Source organism: Musca domestica, unplaced genomic scaffold (assembly GCF_030504385.1).
Source record: "Musca domestica strain aabys unplaced genomic scaffold, Musca_domestica.polishedcontigs.V.1.1 75, whole genome shotgun sequence".
Taxonomy (NCBI): domain Eukaryota; kingdom Metazoa; phylum Arthropoda; class Insecta; order Diptera; family Muscidae; genus Musca; species Musca domestica.
Window position 1 is genome coordinate 297,043 of NW_026712393.1, and position 14,559 is coordinate 311,601.

General features: G+C 35.3%; 1 long non-coding RNA gene across 1 annotated transcript in view; it reads right to left on the minus strand.

Annotated features, from left to right (window-relative positions):
• LOC131806399 (uncharacterized) overlaps positions 1 to 6,520 on the minus strand; it is a 36,390-nt gene extending 29,870 nt beyond the window's left edge. Inside the window, exons 1-2 of the long non-coding RNA XR_009344026.1 lie at positions 6,399 to 6,520; positions 4,361 to 5,200 (exon numbers count right to left, since the gene is read on the minus strand). This is a non-coding gene — a long non-coding RNA (uncharacterized LOC131806399). The remainder of the gene's footprint in view (positions 1 to 4,360; positions 5,201 to 6,398) is intronic.
• Positions 6,521 to 14,559: the final 8,039 nt, after the last annotated feature.

The window sequence follows — 14,559 nt, forward strand, 5'->3', positions numbered from 1 at the left end:
GTGTGATGCCTGTCACCTGAGTATTGAAAAAAAAATCATAAAATTGCCTATCCAAAATTCTCACACATTTTATAATCTCAAGTAGTAGAACTTATTCACATATTTCGCTCTGATATGACATAATTCAATGATAATATTTTCAAGTCAAGGCATGCTTTCATAGACGTTACTTCAAACTTATTTCTTTTTTTTTCTGAAAAAAAAATCGACTCATTTTCAAATTTCACGGGACCCATGAAAAGGTGATTTTTTTTCGTTTCACCCAAAAGAGGTACTTAAGCTGTTCGTATAACCTGTCGTCGCAGTTGAATGATAATTGTCAGTTGTATAAATAGAAGGGAACACCAACTGTTGACATTATCGCAATTGATTATCGGGCGACATTAAAAATTTATGATAGAGTTACCCACATTTGCGTTGAGTAAATAAACTGGCATAAAGATTGTGAGTAATAGCGACGGCGACCTTCAAGTAGAAAAAAGCGCGAGAGAAATACGAATAATATTTACTTCCATATTTAAAGAAAGAACTGAATATATCAGTTATTGAATGAATGGTTCCATTGTTATTGTTTTTAACACAAGACGAAATCAATTGCTTTAAATTGTTCCTATTTTAAAAATAGTTTAGGTACTTTGTTTCAAAATTTTTTGCAATTCATTGCTTTATAGATCCTGATAATACTGAAGTAGCTATTTGTCATCACTCTGAAATGTAATGACAAATTTTTGCGCCATATGCCTAAAACAATAACAAAATCGAGTTCATCGTATGTAATCTGATTAGCCCTGTAACAAGGCCACCATACCCATGCTCAGCCTGAAATTTGACAGCCATTGAGTGTCTTAAGCTATTCGTCAAATAACAGGTAGGAATGGCCAGTATATCTAGTTCATTGAATATATCTATGATTTGTAAACAGAACGCCGCTTGTCATACCTGATCCTGCTCGGGAAAATATTGCAGACAATTTATTTCATTGATGTGGAAATCACAATTCGCCCTTAACACGACCTAATAAATGGGCCTTGCTCGAAACTTTTCCAATTTCATTTCTAATTTTTCATAACATTCTTGTTTGAAATACAAATATAGATCAAAGATCAAACTGTACATCCAAAACAATCTATCAATTTTTTTCCACCAATTCATTTAACAATATTTCAATACCTTACGGCTAACAATAGCTCGGAATATCTTACTTGGCGTAAATCTCACTTTTCTAAGTTTATCTATATAATACTTTACTGAGGCTGCAGCAATGCTGCATTTAGTACACATATATATTTACAATTGAGTTGATTTCTAAAACAGGATTTTAAGCATGAACATGGTCTCCACTCCTGATTTCAATAATTTTTAAAAATTGACTCAAGAGACAAACTATCACAAGCGTTACACTCTTAAAATAAATCTACAAGAATGGCTTCGCCGATATATACTTGCGAATCAAAGATGACAAAGACCGCGAGAGCCGAAGTCTTCTGTGAGCATCTAAGAAAGACCTCTTACAAATTGAATGGAAAGTGAGAAGTTTTTTCAGGCAGAGATTTTTGCTATCATGAAGGCAGCAGAATTGATTAAAACTTTGGAAGATGAATTAACTAAACTGGTGGATATTTAAATGAATTGTCTTGTTTTATCGTACCTTTTCCAATAGCTTTCAAGCACTAAATCCCTTTAGAGGCTCGCACCACACAACCTATTATCTAAGGGTGCAGCTCGGATTTAAACAAGATCCTGTTGGCAGGTAGGTGCTATGATCCTAATTATTTTTAGATCTAGGACTCCAACTGTAATAGGCCCGAGATAGTCCTTGCACGTCGGTTTCGTTCACGAGGCATTCTCTAAGTAACCGATTATCTAAGGATGCAGCTTTGTCTAGGAAACTTAGAGCGCTAGTTATAAGATATTTATCGATTCTTCTGAAGCCATTGGATTTATACACCATCCTGCTGACAGGTTGGAGAAATGTTCCTAATTCTTTTCAGGTTCGCCATAGGTTCAAGAAGGGCTTAATAATTCGCCTTCCATTTGCTTGAAATATATCCCAAACTAAATAACAAAAACATACGCCTATAATAAGCCCGTATTAGTCCTTGCACATCTGTTTCGCTCGCGGGCTCTCTCTAACTAACCGATAATCTATGGATGTCTGGAAAACTTAAAGCGCTAGTCATAAGATATTTATCGATTCTTCTGAAGTTATTGGATCCATACACTATGCTATTGCTCCATTTTCTTCTTGTGTTGGCTTAGACCAAAACGGTACCTAAGAAGGGACCTATAAAATGCGGAACCAATCCCAACCACTTGCTGGAAATATATCCCAAACCAAATAGAAAAAGCAGACACCCTTATGTTCGAGTTAGCTTTTGAATAGCTGTTGCATTTACTAGCCTTGCTCTTACTAAACTATTTTATAAGGATGCAGATTTGTCTAGGAAGGAGCGCTAGTCATAAGATATTTATTGATTCTTCTAAAGTCATTGGATTCATAAACCATCCTGCTGAGAGGTAGGAGAAATGTTCCTAATTCTTTTTAGGTTCACCATAGGCTCAAGCAGGTCTTAAGAATCCGCTTGTCATTTGAGAAGAAATATATCCCAATCAAAGATCAAAAACATAAGCCTATAATAAGTCCGAATTAGTTCTTACACATCTGTTTCGTTCGCCAGGCTTTCTCTAACGAACCGATTATCTAAGGATGAAGCTTTGTCTAGGAAACTTAGAGCGCTAGTCACAAGATATCTATCGATTCTTCTGAAGTCATTGACATAGACACCATGTTCCACCTTCCCCTTGAGTTCGCTTAGGCCCAAAAGGGATCTAAGAATCCACCTTTGCCAAATACGGAACCAATGTCAACCAAATACGAAAATCATACGCCTAAAAAAGACCCTCGTGTTAAGCCTTTTTCTTACTAACCTCTTTTGTAAGGATGCAGTTTTGTCTAGGAAACATAGAGCGCTAGCCATAAGATATTGATTTTTCTGAAGTCATTGTATTCGTCCACTACCCTGGTTGGCAGGTAGGCGCTGTCTTCCGTCTTTGAGTTCATTTAGACCCAAAAGGAACTAAAGAATCCGTGTCTCCCAAATGAAATCCTAAACAAGAAGAAAAGCACAGGCCTGTAATGAGCCAGGGAAAGCTGAATGCTTACTTTTACTTTTTTCGTAAGGATGCATCTTTGTCTAGGACACACAGAACTCTAGTCGTAAGAAATTTAGCAATAGATCCTGAGTTCGCCTAGGAAACCTTGAGCACTAGCCATAAGAAATTTATAAATTATTCTGAAGTCATTGGATTTATACATTATTCTATTATCAGGTAGTCGCCGTGTTCCATTTTCTCATTAAGTTCGTTTAAGCCCAAACAGGACCTAGGAGTCCACCTCTTCCAAACACAGAAGTAATCTCAATAGGAAAAGCATAGACTAACTTGGAGCCTTTTATTTTATAAAGATGCAGCTTTGTCTAGAAAGCCTTAAGCGCCAGCCATAAGAAATGTATATATTTTTCTCAAGTCATTGGACTCATACACTATCCCTTTGACAGGTAGTCTCCGTATTGCATCTTCTCTTTGAGTTCGCTTTGGGTCTAAACAGGATCTAAGAATTTCATACGAATGGAATAGGCCCTATTTTATAAGGATGCTGCCTTGTCTAGGAAACCTTGAGCGCTAGCCATACAAAATTCATCTGACATCTTCTCCCTGAGTTCGCCTCAGACCCAAACAGGACATAAAAATCCACCAAATAGGAAAAGCATAGGCAATTAGAGGCCTAATCATCCAAACCACTATTAATAATTTGTCATATTTTTGTTCAGAGAACCTCAATTTTTGTTATATTCTTCTTTATTGCGCAGTGGATATTGGAAAAAAAGTAACGTCAAATTTCCACCACTTAGCCTTTTGGAAAAAAAAATTGTTGGTGTTGTTATCTTAAATTCCAATTGGATGAAATCACTTCTTTTTATCGAATTTACACAAAAGATAAAATAAGGCAATACAGAATTTGATAAAGGCAATCGTTCCAAATTTCAATGGCTTTAAAGTTCTCTTCTATGGCTGAACATCCTCGTACAGCTGGCTGGCATTGTGGCAATAAAAAAATTGAATCTTATGCAAAACAAAGAAAAAAATCTACGAATGGCAGCTCCCAAATGGCCGGGCCATAAGAAATGGCAGCATAAAATAGAAGAAGAAAAGAAAAACAACACAGAATCTTTAGCTACCCAAAAAAAAAGAAAAAAAAAACGTAAACGAAGATGACAACAAAAAGGAACTAAATGGAAGCAGGAAAAAGTGGAAAACACAACAGAACTTCAAAAATATCTATAATAACCAGGATACTGACCTTTTTCACTCAGCATACAAAGTCATTCGGCAGAGAACCACCAACAACCATACAAATGGTAAAAACAATAAAAAAACGAAAAGCGGAGCACAACAATGCCGGAATAATGTTAGGAGAAGAGAGAGATACTCTGCTAGTCGTAATGTTGTTGGATGTTTTGTTTGGTTTTGTTGTAAATTGTTGTTGATGATAAGTACTCTCCAACTGAAACACACACACTGTGAGAGCTGAGAGCTTGATTTTTGTGACAAGGATTTTTGTGCAAGGGAGAGAGAGAGTATGAATGTAATATTTTGCTTAAACTTTCTCTCTCACTCTGCTATTTCTCTCTGTTATATTTCGCTCTTCTATTTGGGGATATTATGAATTATTGGGTTTTTTTAATTGAAACTCTTGGATTTTTTTAATAATTTTTCACTTATTTGTTTTGTTGTTGTTGTTTTGCAAAGATTTTGTTGATTTGGAGATTTTTTTTATTTATTACGGCTTTCACTTGGAGATTTCTCTTTTTTAGAGAGCTTGCCTTTTTGAAACAAGGAGCAAAGGTTTTTCTTGGTGGGAAGCAGAAATTCCTGCCTACGCTCTCTTGGGCTCTCACTCTCTCTACAATTCACTTCTCTGTTATGCTCTCGAAGTTATCACACACGCACACAAATAATTAACTATGAATTATATTTTCCTTCATTCCTTTTTCGATTTTTATTTTTTTTTTCGTGCTGGACTTTTGGGTGGAGATTTTATTCCATGGAATGGGAATTTTCTTTTTTTTTCACTTTGTCGTTTCACTTCAAATGGAAAATTTGTTGTTGACACAAATCAAAAATAAAATTGAAGAAGACACTAAAAGAGAATGGAAAATAAACACAAATTAGAAAAGATAATTTTTTTAGGTTTTTTTAATTTTTTTTTTTTTTTTTTTGTATCCTTTGAAAAAATATTCTTTAAGGGTCACCGGCCACCCATGAAATCCTCTGTAGAAAAGGTTTAAATTCTTGTTTTCCCATTGGCTTTGTTTCTATTTTGCCTTGGTCTTCTTCTTTTTCTTTGGCTGAAATTTTTTTCCTGTTGTTTAGTTGGTCTTCTTTCACTTTGGTGCTGTAATTCTTATTCTTGTTTCAAGATTACTTCTCACCCAACACTCACTCACTCACTCGCTCACATCTCGTAGCACACAGCATCCATTAGGCCAAAGAGTGTGTGGAGTTGTTGTTGTTTTTTGTTGGTCCACTGATACCGAGCCTAAGTTTTACATTACCAACATTCATTTTGGTGTTGTCCAGTCTTGGCTTGTTGTGGGCCAATGTAAGCCACCACCACCAACAGCGAGCCAAATGGCCATATAAGTCAAACAAGACAACCACACACAGAAAGACAACCAGACAGACAGACACACAAACACACCAAAGACAACAACAAGAACAACAATTTGTGTTGTTGTTTTTTTATTGTCCGGTATCCAACATTCAGAGTACACAGAGTATATTGAATGTTGATTGGAATCTGTGCTGCTGCCGCTGCCGTTTCTGATGCTGTTGACTGTCGCCGTAGATCCCCTCCAATGGTCGAGGAGGTGGAAGAGCAGAAGACAGCCAGCCAACAACTCCCCACACTCTTTGCTGTTTGAAATCCGAGACTTGTTAATTTTTTTCTGCTGATGCTGCTGCTACGGCTGCTGTGAGTTGTTTGTAACCGGTTTTTGCACTTTTTCACCAAAAGATTTGTTTTCTTTTTATTTGTCGTTTTTTATTATTTTTTCACTCCTTTCTTTTAGGCTGGCTGGACAACAAACAGAAAATAAGAATAACACAACTTTTTCCTTAAAGGCAGAACATTTTTGCCATAAATATCTAAAATTTTCTCACTAAACCAGAGCAGGGGAAAAAATCAATAATTCTCCTCTAAAATCATTATTGGAAACATACTTTTATTTCACGAATATTTTTTCAAAAATCAATTTTTATTTAATTTCTTAATTTTCTCTCATAAATTTTAATACATTTTTCTCCTTCAAAAGTATACAAAATTTAATTTCATTCACTTGTGATAAACACCACACACATAAGTAACACCTTATTAAGCATTCAATGCTAACCGTTATATTTCAATCGATTTAAACGCTCCGTCCGCAACGGCATCAAAAACTCAACTGATTTTGTTACTTGTGCAAAACTCCAACACAACGGGGAAATTTGCTCCCCACTTACAGTGGCTGGCTGGTTCTCTCTCTGTCCCATGGCACTCTCAGCTCTCCTTCACACAAAGGGAAATTTTACCCCAACATGTTTCAATTCCATTTGTATTTAATACAAAGCACGCGCATACGAACACATGCTCTCAATCACTCTCACAACACGGCATCTCTCTCTCGGCCAATGAGTACATAACAATAAATTACCCTCACATGCAATTAACAGGTACTCTGTTTTTGATTGTGCCACCTTTACAAAACGTAATAAAAAGAAGGAAACAAATCACAACAAATGAGGCAGGCCCCGTTGTAATGTGAGGCCAATGAAAGAGAGAAAAAGAGCGAAGGCAACCAGAGAGTTACATACATTACAGAGGGATATTTATTATAGATTTTATTATGGGGGGAACAATTAAAGGTGTTTATGCCGGTAATTTTTACAATGTAACAGAAAATGTAACCACAAATAATAAATCAGGGAATGGGAGAGAGAGAGAAAAAGATGGATTCAAATGTTCTGTATATTTAAATCAGAGCTGAGAAAAATAGAAAAAGAGATAATGTAAAGAAAAGTAAAAATTATATATTGCTCGATATTTCATTATTATTTTTTGCAAATAGTTATTTTGAAACATTAATATTGTCAAATATTTGGTCTATTTCAAAGGCTCGATTCTTGTTCTATGAAAATTTGATATGAAAATATTTCTAAAGGAAAGAAATGAAAAGGAAATATTTTTCAATTGATGTTTTCATAGAACATGAATCCAAAAAAATATTGCAAAACTGGTGGAATCACTCATCTTTTAGAATCAAATTAATAAAAAAAACAAGTGAACAAGTATTAAGTTCGGCGGGCCGAACTTTGAATACCTTCCGCCATTTGGAATTTAAAAATTTAAAAAATACACTCAAAAATGCTGTTAAAAATCATTACAAGTTAAAAAAGCAGTAAGTTCGGCCGGGTCGAACTTTAAATACCCTCCACCATTTGGAACGAAATTGGAAATTTTCAAACAATTAAAATTCTTAAAAAAATCTGTTAAAATTTTAAAAATACCGAATATAGCCGTTATTTTGGGGTCTATGCGACGTGGACCTACATAGGCATTGTTTTTCATAATCCATTACAATATTCAAACTCGAAACTTGAAATAAACGGTAAATAATGTAGCAAAAATCATCAACATATCGTATATAGGGAGGTACCGTTATATCGGAGCTGTGCGAAGACCTGGACCAGCATAGACAATTTTCTGTCACAGGCTGTAGCATCCATTACGAATTTAAATACGACATCTCAAATAATTTCGGTGGGTATTGTTCCTAAAATCAAAAAATCAAAATACCGAATATAGGGAGGTACTGATATATGGGGCCTATTCGAAGACCTGGATCTGTAAAGACAATTTTCTGTCACAGGCTGTAGCATCCGTTACGAACTTCAAATACGACATCTCAAACAATTTCGGTGGGAATTGTACCTAAAATCGTCAAAATACCGAATATAGGGATGTACTGATATATGGGGCCTAAACGAAGACCTGGATCTGCAAAGACAATTTTCTGTCACAGACTGTAGTTTCCATTACGAACTCTAAATACGTAAGTTAAAACAATTCCGGTGAATAATGACGCTAAAATCATCAAAATAGCGAATATTGGGAGGTACTGTTATATGGGGGCTATACGAAGACGTGGACCGGCACAGACAATGATCTGTCATAGACTGTAGTATCCATTACGAACTTCAAATATTAAATTTGAAACAATTCCGGTTAATAATGTTGCTAAAATCATCAAAATACCGAATATCGGGAGGAACCGTTATATGAGGGCTATACGAAGACGTGGACCTACATGGTCCATTTTCAATACCAAAAGTCCTGCAAACATAACATATATTTGAGTAAAATTTTATCAACCTACTTCAATTCGTTCGGAAGCAAGAGTGATTTCCACGGACGAAAAATCGCTAATTCGACATAGAATTTTTTGCTGATCAAGAATATATATGCTTTGTGGGATATAAAATGTATATTTCGAGATATTACAAACGGAATGACAAACTTAACATACCCCCCATGCTATGGTGGAGGGTATAAAAATATCGGAAATATCATTAAATTTTATAATAAGTTTAGATTTGTACGAATTGGTCACCTTTAGCACGAATTATAGCCCTCAAACGGCCAATGAAATCGTCACACGCTGCCCGAATATTGCTCTGCGGTATTTTTGTCCATTCTCGGCGTAGCGCTTACTTGAGGTGATCGGCACTTTGGTATTTTTTAGTGCCTTGCTTTTCAAAATACTCAAGACACAAGAGTCCAACGGATTGGTATCCGGAGATTTTGGTGGCCATTGTGCGCTGGAAATGAAGAGAGGAACCTCATTTTGTAACCATTCTTGGTTGGCGCGTGCTGAGTGCGATGGTGCTGAGTCCTGTTGAAATGTCTCAGATCTGCGGCCAAAAGGTTTGCAAGACCAAGGCTTTAATAAACCCTCCAGAATATTTTCGCGATAATATTCGGCATTTATTCAAATGCCACGGTCGATTAATACGAGCGGAGAGCGACCATCGGCTTTTATGGCGGTCCACACCATCACCATGGCCGGCGCTTGAGTTCTGGTGGCCAAGCGAAGGTGCACAGTTTCAGCTGATCTCTCTGGCAAGTAAACACGATCATGTTGTTTGTTTACAAACTGCTGGACAACGAATGTTTTCTCAAAGGAGAAAACCAAATTCGGCAGTTCACCACTTTCGGCCAAGCGAAGCAACTCTTTAGCTCTTTTGAGTCTATTTTCTTTCTGTTGCGGTGTAAGTTCTTGCACTTTTTGGAATTTCAATGGCTTTAGCCCAAGCTCATTTTTCAACATTTGCCAAATGGAATATTCCGATATGTTCAGCTCACGAGCCACTTTTCGGCCACTGCAACGCAGGTATCGATCAAGTCGCTTCTTTAGTTCTCGAACCATTTCTGCTGATGTTGCTGTTTAATTCTGTCCACTTCCTTGACGTCGGGCTACGCTACAAGTATCATGGTAACGAGCGATGGCACGAGACACAAAAGATTTACTCACATTTAAATGCTGGAGTGCTTTAACGATGGCCACTTATGGTTTCCAGCCAAACAGAAAGAAATCACACTATCACGCTTGAATTCCATCAGGAATAACATTTTTTTGTTCTGAAAATCCTCACTAAATTGCTTTTGTCCGCTTGTAAACAATATAATAAGCTGTCACTAGAATAATTTTAACAGCTGTCGGACGAGTGGCTTGGAAATGACAGCAGTCTGAAGTTGGTTACAGTTTTTTAATCTCACCCTGTAAAGAACATTTCTAACAATAAAGTTAATAAAAATACAACCATTCCTAATAAAGCTTGGTGGCTCTCTTTTCGAAACCATGGTATTCCCTGTCTTTTTTCCTCCTGGTAAGTTTACCATATTATATTTTCTTCAATAATAAATACCCTCGTGATTTCAAAGATTAAGTCGAACTATTTTCCAACAACAAAACAAATTGCAACATTGTTCAATTTTTTTAATAAACAAACTCTTGGTATTGATTAAAATAATAGGCATACATTTTTACTTCCATGTTTGTTAACTATTTGATCATTCAAATAGTTAATCAATATTCATTATTATCAAAATAAATAATGACAATATAAATCCAAACTTATCTTTGATTAATATACCGTCATTATTATCAATACAATTATTATCAATTCATTCATTATTATCAACTAAATCCATTCCATTTTAATGGAAGAGCAACTACAAATTATGGAGGTGTTTTGCGTTCTCTCGTTTCATTGCTTTGTTTTGTTCCGTTTGCCATTTGTTCCTCGAGCATTCGTTTGTGTTGTATTCCAATTGCTTGGGTGGTGAGTTAAACGTTAGCAAGAATTCATAACAGAGTGGCATTTATAAGTCATATAACAGGGTTCGGAAATATGATATTCTTATAAGAATGAATAATGAAATAAGAAGATAATTTTAACGCCATAAAACTTAAAAATATGAATTATTTTAAAATAGTTTATGGGCAAAATGTGTAGAGGCGCTGCTCATAATAGAGATATTCTTTTGGGCTTTTGGAAAAGGTATTACCCTACGAAAATATATTAATTAATGCGTTATAATACTTACATCAGGTATTTAATCATATCATATTTTTAGGATATACATGCTATAATGTGTCTCAAAGAATCGAAATAGAAATTTAATTTCACGTAACTTGCACAATGATTATCTATCAGCACATTTTTCAGTCAACAAGTATTAACCGAAAAAACCAAAAAAAAAGGGAAGACAAATGTCTCGCAATTTTTATACCCTCCACCTTGGAACTTATTTTTGTCATTCCGTTTATAAAATCCCCAAATATTCATCGTAGACCTCATAAAGTATATTTATTCAGCATAAAATTCTAAGTCGATTTAAGGATGTCCATCTGTCTGTTTAAATCATGATACAGCCCATATTATTTGACGTAGACCTCCAAAATTTGGCAGAACAATTTGTATTGTGACTAGGATGGAATTTCCATTTTCAAATTTCATCTTTTTATACCCTACACCACATAGTGGTAAGGGTATTATTTCTTTGTGCATTTGTTTGTAACATGGAGAAGGAAGCGAGATAGACCCATAGATACTTTTGAGGATCTCCATAGAATCACTTTCTGAGTTGATTTATGCATGTCAGTCCGTCTGTCCGTCCGTCTGTCCATGTATTCTTGTGAACAAAATGCAGGTCGGATATATTATCGGATTGAGATGAAATTTTCCAAATTACATTTGTTTGGCCCTGTTGAAATTGGAGATAATCGGTGAAAATTTACATATAACTCCCATATATATCTTCGTCTGATTTGCCTTTTATTGTGCACCAAGCGTGTAATATCAGCATGAATAGTATGAAATTTTGCACATACAACTAAATTATGTCTGAAAATAAGTATGCCAAATTTCATCGAAATCGGTTCAGATATAGCTATAGCTCACATATATACTGTTCATCCGATTTGTTATTATTGTCCTCCGCAGCCGTAATATGCACTCTGTAACAACAATATTTGGGGAAATATATCAAATACAGCTCAGAAATACATTTGCTAAATTTTATCGAGATCGGTTCAGATTTAGATATAGCTCCCATATAAAACTTCGTCCGATTTACCTTTTATTGTGCACCAAACATCTAATATTTGTTCAAATGGGATGGAATTTGACACGTACGATCGAATTGAGTCTAGAAGCTAGTATGTCAAATTTGGTAAAGATCGGTTAAGATATAGCTATAGCTCCCATATATATTGTTCATCCGATTTGTTATTTTTATCCTCCGCAGCCGTAATATGCACTCTGCAACAACAATATTTGGGGAAATATATCAAATACAACTCAGAAATACATTTGCTAAATTTTATCGAGATCAGGATATACTCCCATATATAACTTCGTTTGATTTACCTTTTATTGTGCATCAAACGTCTAATATTTGTCCAAATGGGATGGAATTTGGTACTTACGATCGAATTGAGTCTAGAAGCTAGTATGTCAAATTTGGTAAAGATCGGTTCAGATATAGCGATAGCTCCCATATATACTGTTCATCCGATTTGTTATATTGGATACCTACAGCCGTATTTTGCACTCCGTAACAACGATATTCAGGGAAATATATCAAATACAGCTCAGAAATATCTTTGCCAAATTTTATCGAGATCGGTTCCGATTTGGATATAGCTCCCATATATATTTTTATCCGATTTCAAATTAATTGTGTACTTGATGGCGTGGGCCGATATTGTCCATTTTCACACCTTACCAGCACTGACGCAAATATTAGGATATGCAAAATTGGAGCAAAATCGGATTATCCTTTCTCTTTCTGTGCAAAAAAAAAAAAATTTTTTTTGAAAATTTCGACCTTTTGTGGGGGAGGTACCAAAAGGTGGGGACTGATATTGTCCATCATAACGCCAGACCTTGGGTTAATATAAATATTGGGAAAGATAAGGCTGCGTTTTTGGAAATTTGTACGAAAAGCACTAAAAGCTAATAATGGTACCCTTAGTATTTGTAGAAGCAGTAGACCTACAACACTTAAATTTGGTATTAGGGTCACTGATAGAGCGTATGATAAGTGTACCAAAGGGTTTTTGGAAATTCGCGCTATAAGTGTACAAAAAATGCCAATATGTATTACATTTGGTACCATTTCGCACAATGTAAACGGTTAGAGCTAAAAACTTGAAATTTGGAATGGGAATCAAGGTTGAGGAGCTGAGTCGATGTAAGGTGGTAGTTTTCGAAATGTGTACTCATGTACTATACAGAAAGTGCTAAACGTTACTAAATTTGGTACAATTTCGATTTGGGTGAACCGATAGAGCTGGAATTCTGATATTTAGAAATAAGAATACCATTGCATTGTAAGACTGCGGTATGAAGGTAGTTTTGAAAATTCGTACTTATGTGTACTAAATGGTACTAAATTTGGTAGAATTTAAATTTTGGGAGAATCAATGAAGTTGGAATCCTGAAATTTGGAAATGAGATTTCTATTGGATTGTGTGATGCAGGTAGTTATGGAAATTTGTAATTAGGTTAGGTTAGGTTGAAAAGAAGGGCGAATCAATTCGCTGCATGCCCTGTTGGCATACACTTAAGCCAGTACAGGCCTGTTGAGCGCTCTAGACTAAGTGGTTTTTGAAGAAGGCGGGCAGTTTACAGTCTGTTATTTTTGAAATTCAGTTGCCTTTATGAAATTTCTTAACTATCTTATATCATTTACCATGGTCTGATTAAGGTCTGATGTGGAGTAGTTCCCTAAATTTGTAATTATGTGTACTAAATTTGTTACAAATTGGAATTGTGGTGAACCGATAGAACATAAGTTCTGAAATTGAAAATTGGGGCTGTATGATTTAGGTATTTAGGTAGTTTCCCATTAGGTAAATTGGATCCCATTCCATTCTGATAACAATATTGGCAGTTGCATGACCTCTTTATAAACCCAGATATGTGATCACACATTCTAAAAGTCCTAAATATAAAAACATGCAACGAAAATGTCCCAAACACTTTTACAGACATTGTTGCACTACATATTTTCAAAAAAGGAATAATTTGTTGTACATAAACATAATCATGTTTAACATGCGATAAGAATTTACTTGCGTGAATAAAGATGTGGACGATGCTTTTATTTTTCGTGCTTTGGTCATCCATCTGCCCTCTTTCGGCAGCACGTGACCCAGTGAACTTGTCTTTGGCACAAGCCAACACGAAAATTAACATAAAGTGTGTGACACCAACAACAACATTTATAAATGGAAGTGGAACGCTGGTAAAGGCAGTGGTGTTCTATCTTGGTTTTAATCAAGTGAGTTCCCCCAAAAAATGCAATAATTTCCATTGAAACATAAGGCAAAAGGAAAATGCATCTCACAACAAAGCATTTAGAGAATATTTACTTTGTGGCCTATGGAGAGAGGTATACAGCAGGCAACAAAAATTCTTAGTGCAAATATAAATATGAAATATGTCATAGCGACTTCAAGATGAAGTAATATATACGAATTCATATGTTCGGAAGTGTACACACACAAAACAATGGAAATATAGCCATGAAATTGAAAGAAATTGAAAGATTAGAATCATATTTTGAGAGAAAAAATCCAGACATTTTGTTCATTTTTCGCGCTATTTAACTCATTTTAAAAATGAGGAAAAATATGAAAACAATAACAAAGACCTAAAATGGTAAAGACTAGACCAAATGCATTTTGAGCAAATGGTTTGTGTCTACAATACGGCTCATGACAGAGGAATGTTAATATAAAAAACACAATTACAAACACGAATGAGAAATAAGAGTTTGAAAAATCCAAAAATGTGGCTACAAAATTCTATTCCATAGACTTTCCCAGTTAATTGCATATTGCCTAAGCTGTTTAAATCGCCTAACTTTGCTTACTATGTTGTTACGAT